The sequence below is a fragment of the Phyllobates terribilis genome, unplaced genomic scaffold (genome assembly GCF_046119375.1).
Source record: "Phyllobates terribilis strain yellow unplaced genomic scaffold, ASM4611937v1 Scaffold_2__4_contigs__length_985480577, whole genome shotgun sequence".
Classification (NCBI taxonomy): domain Eukaryota; kingdom Metazoa; phylum Chordata; class Amphibia; order Anura; family Dendrobatidae; genus Phyllobates; species Phyllobates terribilis.
In genome coordinates this window covers 292820234-292832400 of record NW_027362762.1, presented here as the reverse complement: position 1 = coordinate 292832400, position 12167 = coordinate 292820234, and positions in this window count along the sequence as shown.

The window sequence follows — 12167 nt, the reverse complement described above, 5'->3', positions numbered from 1 at the left end:
GAAACTTTCCATCATAGTTTTTCTCTCTATACGCCCCACTCCTGATATTGACTTACAAATACTGACCCCCATTCAGATAATATAGCTGTCTGACTCTTTCCCAAGGCCCCCTTCACATGTCCGTGTCTCCAGTACAGGTGGCATCCATTTTCACATGTACCAGAGACACGTACACACGGACACCGATTGTAATCTATGGTGCTGCCTGAATCACACGGAGACATGTCCATTTATTACCAGCAGCATGGATTACAAAGACCCATACAAGTCTATGGGTCAGCGTAAAATGCGTACACATGGATGACATCGGTGTGCCGTCCATGTGCCATGTACCGGACAATCGCAGTGTCTGGTGACACATACACCTGCTGTAGTTAGAATAGCTTCACTGTCCTATAAGCAGTTCTGGCTTTCTTTCTATTTCAAGTGTTTATTTCTGTTAATGTTGGTGATTATCTCTTACAGCCAATGAAAACACAAAAGTCATTATCTCAGTAAATTAAAATAATTAGCAAAAAGCACCTGCAAAGGCTTCCTAAGTGTTTAAAAAGGTCCCTTAGTCTGTTTCAGTAGCCTCCACAATCATGGGGAAGACTGCTGACTTGACAGATGTCCAGAAGACAGTCATTGACACACTCCACAAGGTCCCAGAGTTCCAATTTTCATTTGGAAATCAAGGTCCCAGAGTCTGGAGGAAGAGTGGAGTGGCACCCAATCCAAGCTGCTTGAGGTCTAGTGTGAAGTTTCCACAATCAGTGATGGTTTGGGGAGCCATGTCATCTGCTGGTGTAGGTCCACTGTGTTTTATCAAGACCAAAGTCAGCACAGCCCAGGAAATTTTAGAGCACTTCATGCTTCCCTCTGACGACAAGCTTTTTGGAGATGGAAATGTCATTCTCCAGCAGGACTTGGCACCTGTCCACACTGACAAAAGTACCAATACCTGGTTTAAAAACATCAGTATCACTGTGCTTGATTGGCCAGCAAACTCGACGTTAAAGGGGTTTTTCAATGAACAAAAGTTAATTTTAATCAATAAATCTTGGAATAAAAATAAGTTCCACAATTGGATGTGTTTAAATAAAATGTTCCTGTGCTGAGATAATCTTATCAATGTTCCCCTGCTGTGTACTGTGTAATGGCTGTGTCTGACCGTGCAGAAACATGGTCTGATCATACCACAGCTCCTCAAAAAAAATTGTGATTTTTTTCAACATTTTTTTCAAGCTTTTGATAGTATTATAAATAAATGCAAATCATATTGGCATAAATTTACCACTAACACAAACTACAATGTGTCACAGGAAAACAGTCTCAGTATCACTGAGATATGTGGAAACATTACAGAGTTATTACCACATAATGAGACAAATTTGAAAAATTTGGCTTGGTTTGGAAGGTGAAAACAGGCTTTTACAGTAAAGGGTTAAATAAATAAAAACAAAAACAACTTTACTTAACTTTGGAACTGCAGTAATTGTACTGACCTGTAGACTCGTATAGCTAGATAATTTTTATCACACAATATAAGAGCCATAAAAATAAAACCCAAAAAACAAGGGTGGAATTGCATCCACCCCTCAATAAACAAACCCTTTTACAGCTTTGTCAATGGAAATTTTTTTTTTATTGCTCTTGGAAGTGGAAGAAAAAACTAAAGTACCAAGGAGTGCAGGTGTTAAAATTGTGCCTAAAAATAGAAAAAACAACCCATAACATGAAATGGTTATTCATCTTGCTGACACCAGATGGCGCATTAAGTCCATGGATATAAAAGTTGGTACTGTACAGTTTTGCTATGTGAATTGTGATGCACCTGATATCTCAAAATACAGTCTATTTATCTGTTTATACAAATATTTATGATAGAAATAAACAGACTATTTCTAGAGCTACAGTTAAGTGGTTTTTACCTGAATTTTCACCACTGAATAAAATCATTGCTGTAGTTATATGTTCAACTGCAGTTTTGTGACAGATATACATTGTATTTTTTTAGATAGATAGCTGGTTCTCCATTCCTTACACTATTTGTATTGCTTTAAAAAGTCTAAATGCTTTGTTTATCAACTTTACGTACACTATATGTATATGTATATCCTGCCTAGGACAAGCGTGGTGAAAAGAGTCAGGGGGGAAGTTGTCCCAGGCACCAAAGTCTATGGGGGCACAAAATTACATCTATCCCCCACTATGACCCTACTGTCAAGTGATCAGAGCCTACAAGCACCACATCTTCTTTGAGCTGCACAGTGAATGCCCCTCCAGAGCTGTTTATTCAGAGCACAACATTTGCAGTGACTGAAATAACAAAATTCAACCTAATAAAGTGAGCTTTGTCATCTCGGTCACTGCCTATACAGAGTACTGCAGCTGCCGACAAACTTCTTGACTGCTGTGCTCTGCATAGGCATCAACTAGATATTTGCCATGGATCGCAATACAATACATAGGGAAAAAAATGAAAATGTAATAAAAAGAAATAAAAAAAATATCAATGTATAACTTGTTTTTAGCAGAAAGCAGAGATAGGAGGTCAAAGCACAAACTATAACTGCAACAGTATTTTTCTCAACTTAAAAGGAGGTTCCCCACCCCTTGTCTAGACATACAACATAGATAACAAGTGCAATAGCTCCATGCATAATTCAGGCCTAATTTTGATTGACATAGTACGGGTTGACAATTGCAGAGACACTGAGGTGAAATAAGAAAAGAACCCCTTTCCCTGAGAAGTGACCCCATTATGTGACCTACACATCTCAATGCTTTAATCAAACATTTTGAACCAATAGGTGTTTTTCAGAAACTAATACAGAGGATTGTACAAAGTAAAAACTGAAATTTTGCCAGAAATGCCTAATACAGGTGCATCTCACTAAATTATAATATCATCAAAACGTTAATTTATTTCAGTTCTTCAATACAAAAAGTGAAACTCATGTATTATATAGAGTCATTACAAACAGAGTGATCTATTTCAAGTGTTTATTTCTGTTAATGTTGATGATTATGGCTTATAGCCAATGAAAACACAAAAAAAACATTCCTTGAAAGAAGACACATAAGGTCAATGTCATGGCCTGCAAATAGTCCGGATCTCAATCCAATTGAAAATCTTTGGTGGAAGTTGAAGAAAATGGTCCATGACAAGGCTCCAACCTGCAAAGCTGATCTGGCAACAGCAATCAGAGAACGCTGGAGCCAGATTGATGAAGAGTACTGTTTGTCACTCATTAAGTCCATGCCTCAGAGACTGCAAGCTGTTATTAAAGCCAGAGGTGGTGCACCAACATACTAGTGATGCATTGGAGTGTTCTTTTGTGTGTTTGTTTTTCATGATTCCATATTTTTTTCCACAGAATTGAGTGATTCCACAATTTTTTCCCTCTGCTTGGTCTGAAAAAAATTACCCTTACTGAGTACCACATTTTTAAGCTTGATTTCTTTTAGTGTTTCTTAAAGCCCTAAAGTTGCCATTTGAAATGACTTTAGTTTTGTGCCATGTCTGTGACCTGCTTTTTTTCAACAACATTAAACAACTGAATGAACATCCTCCGAGCCCGGTGATTCCATAATTTTTGCCAGGGGTTGTACTACACCTATGCTTATGTTTGACCATCTAAGAAAAATATATACCGTACGTTTTATTAGAACTGTACAACAATGTGGTATTCATAGAATCATACAATGTTAGAGTTGGAGGGACCTCCAGGTTCATCTGGTCCAACCCCCTGCTCCATCACAGACAGATGTCTGTCCAGCCTCTGTTTGAAGACTTCCATTGAAGGAGAACTCACCACCTCTCGTGGTAGCCTGTTCCACTTGTTAATCACCCGTCCCTCCCTGTCAAAAAGTGTTTTCTAATATCTAATCTGTATCTTCTCCCATTCAGTCTCATCCCATTGCTTCCAGTCTTTCTTCATGCAAATGAGAATAAAGCTGATCCCTCTACAATGTGACAGACCAGTTATGAACCCACCTAACAGTTGCCTTGTCCATTCTATAGTTGGTCATTTTTTCAATAAGAATGGTATGAGATACTTAGTCAAATGCTTTGCTGAAGTCTATATCTACTGCGTTTCCCTGATCCACCCAGACAGTGATTCTGTCATAGAAGGAAATTAAGCTAGTCTGACATGACTTATTAGTTACAAATCTATGCTGGCTCTGGTTAATCATTTCATTCTTATGAAGGTACTTTTATATATGTTGTTTAATAATTTGTTCAAAGATCTTTCCTGGTTTAGAAGTAAGACTCACAGGCCTATAGTTCCCTGGGTCCACCTCCTTCCTCTTTTTGAAGATATGGACAACATAATTTGCTCTTCTCCAGTCTTAAGGGACTTCTCCTGTTCTCCCAGAATTTTCAAAGATTATGGAGAGTAGTTCAATAATTTCCTCTGCTTTCTCCTTCAGTACCCTAGGATGTGATTCATCTGGACCTGGAGACTTGAATTAATTTATGTTAGCTAAGTATTCCCTCACTATCTCTCTGTTTATAAATTGTGTGGATTCTTCTGTTGCTTCAATAGTACAGTGAAGATCAGTTGATGTTACATTTACTTTCTTAAAGAACCACTTTACCATTTTCATCCTGTAAAAATCCTATAGCATCTTTGACTTTTCTTTTACTTTTGACAAACCCCCCAAATCCTTTCTTATTGCTTTGAAATCTCTTGCAAGCCTTAATTCATTATCATCTTTAGCTAATCTGAGGCGTGCCCAGCAGGTTCTTCAGACAGTATTATATTCTTCTTTAGATATGCCTCCCTCTTTCCACTTGATAAACATTTCTTTCTTCCTTTTTAGCATGTGTTTAAGTTCTGTGTTCACCCATCCTGGTTTCCTTAAATGCTTCCTATTCTTCCCTCTTTTAGGGATTCTTAACAATTGTGCTTTCAGAATCTGATTTTTCAAAATTTCCCTTCCTTCCTGGACATTTCTTTCTGTCCTTAAGGACATCCAGCCATTGGATCCCTCCTATCCTCTTTCTGAGTCCCTTAGAATCTGCTTTTCTGAAGTCCAAACATAAAGTTTGACTCTTCACAGGTCTTCCTCTTCTAGTTATCCAAAATTCTATGATAGCATGATCGCCGCCTCCTAAGGTCCCAGCCTCCCTTACCTCCTCAACCATTTCCTCCCTGTTTATGAGGATAAGATCCAAGGTAGCAGATCCCCTTGTTCTCTCTTCTACCTTTTGGAAGATAAAGGTGTCAGCAAGAGAGGATAAGAATTTGCTGGACCTGTCACTTTTGGTGACTTGTGTGATTTCTGTAATTTGTAAAATAAAACTGTCCAACATAAGCAGCTTATTATATTTGGCCATTACTATCTGTGACTCTGCCAAGCCATTCTTTTGAATACACTTTTCAAACATACTCAAAACACCAGATACTCAGGTTGTAATGAGAACAGCCTGTGAGCTGTGCAGCCCACAGGACAGATTATTTTATAGGGCAATAAGAAAAGAAAGAAAAATAATTTTATTTCTTTTGTTTGTTTGTTTTCTTTATTTACACAATAAAATCACTTCTATTTTTTCATTAAAACATTTTTATGTCGGCATAATCTGAGAGCCAGAACTTTTTTTTTCTGTCAGTGGGGCTTGTTTTTTGTGGAATGAAATGATGTTTCATTGTTAGAATTTTGGGGAACATATAGCTTTTTTTAATATATAATTTTTATTGAACATTTTGTTAAACAATAAAATCAACAGTATAGGCAAAGTAGATCACATCTAGTATGCAGACTGTGTAAATAAGGTTATTGAACATAGCATGCTAATCATTCACTGAAGATCATTTTGCAAAAAGGTGAAAACTCAGATGGGCAACACACAAAAAAAGAACAATTCAAGTTACCATTACGATAAACCATAAACCATTATAGAAGCCATTGTAACAACGGGATACAAGGGTAAAGATTCACTAAATGCTAACCCAGTGAACTTTTCCAAGCTCTCAATTATTAATACAAAGTAGTCCTAGGCTGCCCTTTAAGTCTTCTAGGATGTACCAGGTGGTTGAGATGAAAGGCCCTACGATATTCCTTTTTTTCCTTCAGACTGCAATATTTTATAATAAACTGTTTCCACTTCAAGGGAAATTTTCCTGCTTGTGACTCATTATTTGTAATTTTGTATCCCTGCTCAATCTCCATAAAGTATTTTAGCTGAGTTATCAGTTCTGAAATAGAGGGGGAGGATGGTTTCAACCAATATTTAAGGATCAGTTTTTTGGTTAGTAATAGTATAGTATGGAGAAGGTTTGGGGACCTTTACGTATGCTAGTGACTGCATCTAAGTTTTCCAAGTAGTGAAGAGGGCCATTTGAGGAGACAATGGCCGTTCGGAGCTTCATAGGTTACCCATTAGGTCTGAGACCAACTTCCAAAAAGATTCCGTATCGGGGCAATGCCATAAACTCTGAATAAGGTCAGAATCGGAAAGATGGCATTTGGGGCCATACAGCTTTTTGATCACTTTTTATTCTACTGTTGATTTTTTTTCCTTTGGGAGACCAGTTAAACTATAAATAGCAATTATGGCATAGTTTTATATTATATACTTTTTTTTACAGCATTTACTGCATAGAATAAATGAATTGTTAAGTTTCTTACACTTTGAAGTCTTTACTTATACCTGACAAAGACCTCAGCACAAGGTTAAAATATGTAGTTGTGCACTTTATGAAGTATCACAATAAAACAAATTGTAACAGGAGTGGTGGAACCACTGTGCAATGATCCGTGGAGAGCCTGGAGGGGCGTGACTAGGCTAAAACCTGACTTTTCGTTAGAGCGCCTGATGGTGGGGTTAGACTTGGCTCCAGATGGACGTCAGGTGCTACTCCAGGACAGACCTTGGACACATGGCAGTGGACCCCTAAAGGGGCAGTTAGATGGAACTGCCAAGACTAAATGGACTTGATAAGTACAGGCAGGCATGACAGGAATACTGGGACACATGGCAGGTGTAGACATATACAGCTGGTATACAGACTGGCACGGCAGGTGCCGGCAGGTATGGCTGATACACAGACTGGCATGGCAGATGCTGGTAGGTACGGCTGGTATACAGACTGGCACGGCAGGTGCAGGCAGGTACAGCTGGTATACAGACTGACAAGGCAGGTACCGGCAGGTACGAATGGTATACAGACTGGCGCAGCAGGTGCAGGCAGGTACGGCTGAATGTATATGCAGTCATGTGCTGGCGGGCACTGCTGAAATACAGGAACATAAGGCAAGTACGGGCAGACGGGTACTTGACTGGTAAACTGACTGGGGGGTACTGGGGTCTTGACAACTAGCAAGTGTGCAGACAACTGACTTAACAAGTTGATCAGGCACCTCCCATCAGGTGGAGATGCCTTAAATAATAAGTGTCTCCCAGCCATTGGCTGGGGACACTTTAGAATGGTGTGCACTGTCCCTTTAAGAAGGAGGGCGCATGCATCCTAAGCACAGTGTCCGGGGATCTGTGAGCCATGTGCAGACGCGGGCAGCAGCCGGAAGAGAAGGAAGTGCAGAACGGGGGCCGCGGCGGTGAGTGAGTCGGCGTCCCTGCCGGTGGAGGGTAGAAGAGTGCAGAGTCACCAGCACTACAGTACCCTCCATTTATGCCACCTCTTCTTTAAGTCTACAAGAAATCTCTCCAGGAGGAGAGGGGCATGGATGTTCTCCATGGGCTCCCACGACCTCTCCTCAGGACCAAATCCCTTCCAATTCAAAAGCCAAAAGGTTTTTCTTCTACCCTTTTTGTAGCCAGAATATTCTCTACCTCGAAAATGTCTTCAGAGCTGACTGTAGCAGGAGTGATACCTGAACCTTTGAAGAAGGGGTGGAGGACAACAGGCTTGAGGAGAAACGCGAGAAATGAATTGGGGATCTGTAAAGAGGCTGGGAGTTTGAACTTGTAGGCTGCAGGATTTATCTGTTTGAGCAGCTCAAACGGGCCAATGAAGCGAGGACTCAATTTATATGAGGGTAGCTTGAGACAGACATACTTTGAACACAGCCAAACCTTATCCCCATAAAATGAAAGAGGCGGGTCCATATGTCTCTTGTCTCTTGATAAGTACAGGCAGGCACGACAGGAATACTGGGAAGACACGGCAGGTGTAGACAGGTACGGCTGGTATACAGACTGGCACGGCAGGTGCCGGCAGGTATGGCTGGTATATAGACTGGCACGGCAGGTGCAGGCTGATACAGCTGGTGTACAGACTGGCACAGCAGGTGCTGGAAGGTACGGCTGGTATACAGACTGGCATGGCAGGTGCAGGCCGGTATGACTGGTATACAGACTGGCACGACAGGTACAGGCAGGTACGGCTGTTTTACAGGCAGGTATGGCTGAAATGGAGGAACACAAGGCAAGTATGGCAGACAAGTACAGGACAGGTAAACTGACTGGTGGGTACGGGGGACCTGACAACTAGTAAGCGTGCAGACAACTGACGTAACACGTTCCTCAGGCACTTCCCATCAGGTGGAGGTGCCTTAAATAATAAGTGTCTCCCAGGCATTGGCTGGGGACACTTTAGGATGGCATGCGCTGTCACCTTAAGAAGTTGGGAGCACGCACGCACCTTAAGCACAGTGCCCGTGGATCTGCGAGCTGTGCACAGACTCCAGACAGCAGCCAGAGGAGAAGGAAGTTTGGGATGGGGGCCGCGGCGGTGAGTGAGTCGGCGTCCCTGCCAGGGGAGGGGAGAAGCGTTCAGGGACGCCGATGCTACAGAAATTCATCAAAACAGACCTTATTAACGCCATTCTTGACGAGGGGGCATGCTGGAGTCAGACGCTCCTGATTCATTAACAAGCACACAACTCTTAATGAGTCAGGCACTTCTAAAAAGTGGCAATGCACCTCACCACAAATCTTACTCCTTTCGAGGACTGGAGTAGGATTTGTTGTGTAAAGTTTGTGATAGTTCGTCACAAATTAGACAAGCTGTGGCATCACGCCCTTATTCCCTCATCTTGCCCCAGCTCCATTCTATGTTGCCTTGCTGGGTGAAACTGGTGTGAAAAAATCAAAAGTTGCAACATTTTTTGTGCAACTACGCATTGAATATTTTTTTTTGTGACTTTTAAAAGTCATTTACCCAAGAATTCTGGCATAATCACATTGATAAATTAGGCCGTATCGTTTATTAAGCACCATGCATCCTTTGACATGGTGACAATTTCCTATACTTCAGCTCTTCTTTGCCAGTACATCATCTTCTTACAACATACCACCATTCATTTGTAGTTTTATTAAAATTTGCAAGCTTCCAAACTATTTAGTTGACTGTAAAAAGGCAAAAAGCGCAATAGGGTCTCATCAGAGTATTAAGGTTAGAGATTTGTTTGAAAGCTGCTCACCTTTAGGGGTTGTGTGTGACACAACCACTATCATAGCCTAGTTGTCAGCTGCTGCAACATCCACAGATTTTTACATTATAGAAAGCCAGAGTAGGTGGACTTGAAGTGCGCTGCTAATTCAAGAATTAATCATAGAACAAGTTAATTAAAGGTGGTTTATTTTTCGACAAATAAACCACCTTTAATGAACTCATTCTATTGAATCAGCAGCACACTTGAAGTCCACCTACTCTGGCTTTTTAAACTATTTAGTTCAGATACAGTGCTTTGAAAAGTTTTCATACCCTGTGAATTTTTCAACATTTTTTTAAGTTACACCCACAAACTCAAGTGTATTTTATTTGGATTTTATGTGATATATCAACACAGAGTATCAAGTATTTGTTAAATGTAAAGGAAATAACACATGGTTTTATAAATATTTAAAAAATATCAATCTGAAAATTGTGACGTGCATTTGTATTCAGCCCCTCTGAGTCAATACTTTGTAGGACCACCTTTCGCTACAATTACTGCTGTAAGTCTTTTGGGATATGTTTCTACCAGCTTTGCACATCCAGAGGCTGAAATTTTTGCCCATTCTTCTTTTCAAACTAGCTCTACCTCAGTGAGATTAGATGGAGAGCATCTGTTCAAGTTTGGCCACAAATTCAATATACAGTAGTGTTCAAAATAATAGCAGTGAGTTCAAAATCGTTATACTAGTTTTTATTTCCATTCATTGGGAACATTGCACACTGTTTTCTAATTCAAAAAATAAAGAGAAATGTATGTAATTTTTAACTACTTTACAGAAAATAACAAATGAACATTGGGTGTTCTAAAAAATAGCATTGTCTGCATTTGTCTTTACAAACTCACAATATGTACTCTTTTTTTTGAGGATTTAGCATTCCTGTGAATCATTAACCTAATATTTAGTTGTATACCCACAGTTTTTTAGAACTGCTTCACATCTATGTTGCATAGAGTCAACCACCTTCTGGCACCTGTCAACTGTTATTCCAGCCCAAGATGCTTTGACTACATCCCACAATTTTTTGGCATTTGTTGCCTTTGCCTCAGAAACTGCATTTTTGATGTTTCCCCACAAGTGTTCTATTGGATTAAGGTCCGGGAATTGTGCTGGCCACTCCATAACCTCAATTTTGTTGGACTGGAACCAAGATTTTGATCACTTACTGATGTGTTTAGGGTTGTTGTCTTGTTGAAACACCCATTTAAAGGGTATATCCTCTTCAGCAAAAGGCACCATGACCTCTTCAAGTATTTTAATATATGCAAACTTGTCCATGATCCCTGATATGCAGTAAATAGGTCCAGCACCATAGTAAGAGAAACATGCTCATATCATGATGCTTGCACCACCATGCTTCACTGTCTTCAGAGTGTACTGTGGCTTGAATGCAGAGTTTGGGAGCCGTCTGATGAACTGTCTGTGGTCCTTGGACCCAAAAAGAACAACTTTATTTTCATCAGTCCACAAAATTTTTCTCCATTTCTCTTTAGGCCGTTTGATGTGTTGATTGTATCCACTTCAGTACATGTCTTTCTTTTCACAGTGAGACTTTTTGTTAAGAGATTAGCTTCTCATAGGCATCTTCTAACTGTCACAGTACTTGTTATGATCTGCAACAAGTACTAAGGAAAGAAGGGGAAAGCTTTCCCTACAATAAGACTAAGCTGAATCCCTACGATGTAGCGGGCTGCCAGTGCCTAGTGAACAGACCCGCCTTAGTCCTAGGCTAGTCTGAATGAAGACCTATAGAATAAAGGGCAGGAATCCTTAAAAGACCTAAGGACTGGAACAAAAATGGGACACCACCTGAACCGAGAAAGTTGTTGCAGAACACAAAAGGATAAACTGACAAAAAGGTACTAGAGGTCCCAAAAGGACCAAGTGAACTGACAGAGATAGGCACAGAAGCACCTGGCTAGCAAAACAGTCAAAAAACACTGAAGTCCAGCACAGCCAGAAAGGTGGAGCTGGAATATAAAGGCAGATGGTCATGTGACAGCAAAACACAAGATGGAAAAAACATACAGGAGGGTTCTAACAGTACCCCCTCTTTTATGAGGATCCTCTGGATCCTCCAGGCCCAGGCCTATCTGGAAACCTCTTGTGGAAAGCTCTAACAAGCCTAGGAGCAGAGACATCATCCGTCCTTACCCAAGAGTTATCTTTGGGACCGAAACCCTTCCAGGAGACGAGATACTGTAATCTCCCTCTATGCCATCTAGAATTCAAGATATGAGAAATTTCATATTCACCATCTTCCACAACAGGAGGAACTTTGACAGTGGCATCCCTATCAGATACATCTGTCTTTTTCAACAAAGAAACATGAAACACAGGATTAATCTTCCGGGACGTAGGGACATCCAACCTATCACAAAAAGCACGCCAAAAGGGAGTCACGAACTGAGGTTCTCTATCAGAAACAATATCCGTGGGAACGCCATGAAGCTTGACAATCTCCTTAACAAACACCTTAGCAAGTGTCTTGGCGCAGGACAACTTAATGAATGGAACCAAATGACACATCTTACTAAAACGGTCCACTACCACCCAGATGACAGTAAAACCCTCGGACACGGGCAGATCAGTAATAAAATCCATTGTGAGATGCGTCCAAGGCACACTAGGAACCTCCAGTAGGCAAAGCAACCCCGCAGCAGGAGTATGTGAAGCCTTTGACTTAGCACACACAGTACATTGATGCACCCACTTGATGACTTCTTTCTGCCATCCAGGCCACCAAAAACTGCGACTGATAAGTCTCTTAGTCTCA